Source organism: Bidens hawaiensis, unplaced genomic scaffold (genome assembly GCF_021521415.1).
Source record: "Bidens hawaiensis isolate Kalapana, Puna unplaced genomic scaffold, B.hawaiensis_p1.1 tig00026027_1, whole genome shotgun sequence".
In the NCBI taxonomy this organism is placed as follows: Eukaryota; Viridiplantae; Streptophyta; class Magnoliopsida; order Asterales; family Asteraceae; genus Bidens; species Bidens hawaiensis.
Genome location: NW_027494194.1, coordinates 143172 through 150339, shown reverse-complemented (window position 1 = coordinate 150339; position 7168 = coordinate 143172).

The following is a 7168-nucleotide window of genomic DNA, read 5'->3' as shown; positions in this document are numbered from 1 at the left end:
TTCAGAGGCTATCAAAAGAAGAATTGGCTAAAGAGGCTAATGGTTGGAGGGAAAGGAAATCAAAAAGAGAATTTCTAATAAAGGCTGGAAACAAGACTGGCTTTTTAAACCTACAATCCTTCAATACTATTGACAAAATCTACAAAAACGCTCTTCTAGATGATATTGCAGACTTCGTTGATAAAGTGAGCAAACAGAGGAAGGTGAGAAGCGATGAAGAATATGACTCAATCAAAGCCAAACACAAAGACATACAGTTTTTACAAGTTCATGGCTTTGAATTCAATTCATTAATCAAACTTTCTCTAGAAGAATTGAAAACAAAAGTACAAAGTGTTAAAGACTCCTACAAAAGTCGAAAGGTTTCTGCTGATCTTGAAAGAGAAAATAACTTGAAGTCGCAGATGGAAAAGAAGAGGGAGGAGTCTGAAAAGAAAGAAGCTGAAGCCAAAGAGTGGTTTAAAGACCCAATCAGAGTCCAGACTTTGAAAGACATAGTACTGGACAAGGGTATGACTGAGGAGGAGTTTGACAGAATGCCTCATGCTCAACTACTGGAAATATACAAAAGAGAGCAGAGAATGTATATGGAGACTGAGAGGAAAATGGAGGAGAACAGAAGGAGAATGGAGGAATTAGTTAGAGCTGAGATGTTGAGTGCCCTACACAAGAAAGGTGTGAGTATGGGAAGATTGATAGTTCAAAATGATGAGACAATTAAAAGATGGTATGAAGAGGAGGGGCTTGATAAGACAAAGAAAACTCAACATGGAAGCACAAGCAGAATACCCTTAAGGTCTGAGATTGTGAGGCCTGAGCAACCTAGAAACCTAAATTTTCCCACACATCTCTACTATGATAAAAGATCCAAGACCTTAAGGGTTATCACTGAAGATAAAGAAGAAACTCTAATCATCTTTAGAGATGATGTTTTGAGAAACTTTTCAGAAGAACAGCTGAAGAAAATGGCCGAACTGGACTTATACGATAATCAAGACCGAAGACAACTGGCCGGGAAACAAAAGAATGATCTATCTAAATTTATCAAGGAACAATCTGAGAAAGGGTTTCCTTTTCTCAAACAAAATAAGAGAGAGATTCGTAGCCAAGCAGAGAAAGAGAAGAGAAGAAAAAGGAAAATGAAGTTCACCTCTTAGAACTCTCTTTGTTTGATATAAATAAAAGAAGAACTCAAGCGAGCAACTCAAGTGGCAAAAGAAGAACATTGAAGGAGTGCTTAGCTGAGACGAGAGAGATGACAGAACCCAATTCTATTGTTCAACAGAATGGAAGAATTACATACATAACTTACAACAGACAAGATGATTCAATATCATTGAGAAATGAATCAGGAATAACCATTGCAGTGATTAGACATGATGAAGATCTGAACTTCATTCATGTCGAAGACTTAAAAGACATAATGACTGCAAAGTTTCCTTTTGATTCATTTGATGCAATGGAGCTGGACATGATAAAGCAAAAGGCCGCCTTTGTGAGATTGACAAAACAAAAGGAATTGGAAAGGAGCCACAGAAGGAGATAGCAGAATGAAGCCTATGGATGATTTTCTTATTTCTGTTTATCTTTTTTTTTATTATTTGGAAATGTAAAAACTTGACTTAACTTGCCCAAGAGGCAGAATTCCTATATGTAATGAAATGACATGTTCTTAAATGATTTATTCTTGATGTTTGATACATGTGTAACTCTATGCACGTGTGTTTTGGTGCATCTGAGCTTGTTCCAATCTAGGGGAGATTGTTGGGTCGGATTTTCTGTAAGGAAGATTGAAATATTCTCAACCTCCTCAGAAAATGGCTAAGTATGGACTTCGAGCAAGCCTAGACGATCGAACATGGTTTTACTACTTCGAGCAAGGTCTTTAGAACCTTTAATGGTTTATTCCTCTAATTGTTAAAGCTTCGAGCAAGTTACACTTCAACGAGCAAGAGTATTCTTCTATCAAGCAAGGATTGCCAATCGAGAAAACAGCTTGATCATACAAGTTTTAACCAAGTGTTACAAGCACAGGATGGTCCAGCACATGAGAACAAGCATGGATACAATAAGAAGATGTCATGTGTTCAAAGCAAGGACTTCGAGCACAGTTCAGTTCCCTGAGCAAGATTTACATCCGAGCATGCTAAAGATTGTTCAATAAGTAAAGGACAAGACTGAAGACATCAAGAAGAATGAGCTTGCTCGATGGACTAGTTCGAGCAAAGCAAGGATTGGTCAAGAGGAATGAAGCTTCCTAGAGGAGAATATCTTCACTGAAGATATTCTAAGTAAAGTATGCTCGAAGACACTCATCGAGCATACCCTGCATACTGAGTCTGCTCGAGAAAGAGACAAACCTTGCTCGAAGACTCTTACACCTGTATTTATTTTGTCTTTCATTATGTAATGAGTATGAACTTCTAGAAGGAATGTCAAGGTCCCATTTAGGGCACGCATAACGACGCACGCAATACGAGAAACATTCCAAAGAATATTCTATTTGTTTCCTTGTACCACCGCCGCCGTCACGAAACCCTAGACATTCCTTTCACTGTTGTATTAAATGATATATTAAATGGAGTGAATCTTTGTCTTTGATTGTGTTCTTATTGGTTATCTGTTATTGTTTCGTGTTTGCTATATCACACCTTCGTTCGCACTCGTTGGATATTCTGATTCCATCGGGATGTTCAATAGGCCTTTGGGTAACTGAGTCAGTGTGTTCTTGTCAACCTTTCCTAAGGTTTCACCGACTCACGGTCCTGACAGGGATAGTAAACCGTAGTTAGGCGGAATTTACTACTTGTGTCAATCTTCTATGTATCTTGTGCAAGTGGGAGATTGTTGGACTCGGTCTACCCAAGACACATATTGTAATTGATATGGCTAGTACGTCGGGTTTCAAGTCGGGTCATACCCAATAACAAGCTAGACAAACACCAATTATATTTGTTTATTGATGATGTGATCATAATAAATATCAACACTTATGTTATTTGGAAAAAGGTTTCTAAATACAATGTACTTGTGAAATGAATAAATCATATGGATGATTTATATTTTGAGAGAGAGCGTTCCATAGTGTTATTTAAGATGGTTAAATAACAATATGTGACAATTGTTACCTTGCATGTTATTTATAAAATGTTATGTTTAATTTTAAGAAATGACATAATATATTTTATGTTATAAAATTTGGTTTGAATTTCAGAACAGAGAGAAAGAGAGCCCCCCTCCCCCTCCTTTCTTTTCCTTCTTCTCTTTCTTTCTTGATAACATAAAACATGCAAGGTGAACCATTGATGGAATTGAGAGGTGCCTTCAAAATTCTCTCTACACTCTCTTTCACACACATAAGAACACAAGACAAGTTTTCTCTCTTCTTCTTCTTTTTCTTCCTTCATTTGGATTAGGCCAAGAGAGAGGAGGAGCAAGGAGAAGATACAAGTGTTAAATCCTAGCTATAAGTGGTGTTTGTTGGAAGGCTTGGGGTATACAAGCTTGAGGAGCTTCTCCATTGAAGCTCTTGCCTTTCATTCTTCATCTCCTTCATCCGGGTTTCAGTTTTGAAAGGTAGATTAACTTGCATGCACTTCTTATGGTTGCATGTGTTGGTAATTATGTATTTCACATTTGGACACGGGCTTGGGTTTTACATGTATAAAATAGGTTTTATACAACAAATTAACAAGATTTAAAAATTATTTCCGCTGCGTTTTTCATAAAAGTGAGGTTTTATGACTTTGATAATCTTGTTAAAACCCAACATATGTGTAATACAATACTAATCCACAGGTGCACTACATCGACTTTTATTTTTTATTTTTCATATTTTCATATAATACAACACTACTAAACATATACAATACACAAATATTGAATATTTGCAATTAAACACTATTGAACATAAAAATACACAATATTACACATGTGTAATACAACAGTACCGCACAATAAAATGTATATGCATTACAATGTTTTTTTTATTTTTTATTTTTTCCGATGAAGAGTAAAAAAAATATAAGAAGAATGGAATAAACGAAAATTTGAAAATATTTTTTTATTTTTAATTAAAAAGCATTCTTTAAAAGTTTTATAGTTTTCTCTCTAAGAATGAGTTTTCTCTTATATATATATATATATATATATATATATATATATATATTTGGTTGTGAGATTTAGCATATTATACTATATTTTGCTAGTCCATAAATTAAAACAAGAGAATATTATTATGAGGGGTGTTGATTGCGTATAGATCTGAAGGTGAATTGTTTCTAAATTAGGTGATTCCATGTTTTCAAAATGCGCCAAAATGACTTGGGAAGGTGTGTCAAACTCACCTATGTTAGTCTTGCGAGTTAGATCTTGGAGCTTACGATTAGAATATCGCTAGGTTAAAATTTAAAGTTATCAAGTTGGTTGGTAGTTAACGCTTTGCAATGATGGATTGCTTAGAGGCAAGTAATGTTCATGTGTGGGGATATTTGACATGCCCAAAGGAACACATTTTTTGTAAGTAAATAAGCTCATATATGTTGGTACATGATGTCAGTAGTTCAGTGTCTAGTGTCTGTAATCGAGTTAGTTGGATTTGTGTTTTGGATGTAAGCGAAGTTCTCACAAGTTCGCTGATATAGGCGAACTTGTGGAACAAGCGAAGTTAGGAACAACTTCGCCTAAACATGCTAGGCGAAGTTGTCGTCTGTTATAAGTCTAGGTTACGGCTAGGTTTTGTATTCATTCATTGACCGAGTTGTAACGAGTTGTCCAGTGTTTGTGATTGATATCAAGTGTTTTCGGTTGCAATAAAACGTGTCTTTGTTTATTGTAACGTGTGTTTGATCGTGTTAACTCGTATCGTCTTCTACGCTCATAACGTCTTACGTAGGGATTCCGCACCTACGTAGAACGAGATATTCCGTGTAGATCCGGCTGGGAACCTACAATTGGTATCAGAGCTTTTGCTCATGATTGTGTGGTTCGGGATTATCACGCGGGTGTAGAAATCGTTCCGTTCGACTATTCGCGGGACGAGTTTACCGAGTTTTTGTGTACTACTCACCTCCCACCATCAAAAACAACCCATAACACCTTCGCATACCTCGCAAAATCCAGAAATCAAACCTGCAAAATCATCGTGTTCATCAGGCGAAGTTGCCGCTACTGTTTGTAGGGTTTAGGCGAAGATTTAAAGTTAAGCGAAATTATCCACAACTTCGCCTTCCACAAAAGTTCGCTTATCTCAAGCGAAGTTACCCACAACTTCGCCTACCTCACAAGTTCGCTTAACTTAAGCGAAGTTATCCACAACTTCGCCAAATCAGGCGAATTTAGAAAAGAGAGCGAAGTTACGAATTCAAGCGAAGTTCAGACTTAAGCGAAGTTAACTTCAACTTCGCCTACAGTACTGTTAAGAATAAAATTTTTATTTTTCGGGTTTCTTTGTGTTTCGTGAAAGATGACTTCTATAAACATTACGGAACTGGTGAAGATGGAAGTGGAAGCGGGTTCAGCTACTAAAGCACCGAAGATGCTTAAGGGAACCGATTTCGTGGCGTGGAAGGATCGGTTTGAACAATATGTCAAATACCAAGATGCTAAGATGTGGGTATGCATTCAAGATGGATACATTCCACCAACTGCTGAGTATGAGGGTCGTGATCAGATTAAGAAATACAACAAGATGGAAGAAGAAGAAAAGAAAATGTATGAGGCTGAAAGCAAAGCTCATGCAGCGATAACAATGGCTCTTCCACAAGAGATTCTTCACACCTTCAGGAAGTATAAAACTGCTAGAGAACTTTGGGAAGCGCTTGAAAACCGATTTGAGGGTAATGTGGGGATTCGTGCATCAAAGATTAAACTACTTAAAACCCAATTCTCGGTGTTCAAGTACTTGAAGAATGAATCACTTGATGATATCATCACGAGATATTATCATCTGATGACCGAACTCAGCAATTATTCCATTGCTTACAAAGAAGATGAGATCGTGGAAAAGCTTCTTGATGCTCTCCCACCGAAATGGGAGATGTACACTGTCTTGATGAGAGAAGACAAAAGAGTTTGCCGACTATGACTTGGAAACAGCAGTCAACAAACTACGAACGTTTGAACTTAACATGGTTCGAAAAGAGACACCAACTGATCAGGTTCCAGATCCGGGAATGTATGGTGCAAAAGTTAATACAAGTTCAAGTTCGAAGTCTGAATCATCTGCTTACTACTCAAAAGGAGACTTGGGCGCTAACTCAACACATGAAGGTCATGTATCTCTCAACATGAATGGTGATGTGTGTTTTGTAGCTGGTGGATCAAATACTTCTAAACCTCAAGCAACCAAGGGTAGTTTTTCCTCAAGTGTTCCTAACAACAACTACTCTAAGATGCCCATGAGTGTTAAATCTGTCGAACAGCAGTTTGCTCTCTATGCATCTTTCATTGCTTCATATGAAAATTACATTAAAGGTAAGATTGTTGATCCTGCAACTTTGGACGAAGACTATGATCAGATCGATGCTGATGATCTGGAAGAGATGGATCTGCAGTGGCAGATGGCGATGATTGTGAGAAGAGTTAAGAGGTTTATGAAGAAGACAGGTAGAAAGTTTGTTGCTGAAAGACCAGGTTTTGACAAGTCAAAGGTGCGATGTTATAACTGTCAACAAAATGGACACTTTGCGAAGGAGTGCACAAATGAACGTGTAGAACGCAGTCAGAACAGGTCTACACAACAGAGTGGTGGAAGTAGTGAGAATAGGGCGATGATATCCAGACAGGACGGGGAGTACAACTGGAATCTGCATGTTGAGGAAGTATTTGAACAGGCCAATTTAGTGACCATCGAAACTGCAGGAAGTGAGAAAGTGACTGGCGAAAATGAAGCTTACATGGCAGAAGTGACAGACCAGCTCTCTGAGGTAAGTACTAAACTCCCTTGTACGAAATGTGAAAATCTGTCTGAACAATTGACAACTATAACTGATCAGTTTGTTAGTTTGGATGCTCAATTTAAAACATTAAAAGAAGATCATCCTTTCACTAAAGCTAGAGAAAAAGTTATAAGGTAAAAATAAAAGCTAGTGAGAAAGATATTAGAAGTCTTAAAGCAAATCTAGCTGAAAAAATTCAAGTAATTGATCTTAGCTATGAAGTGTTAGAA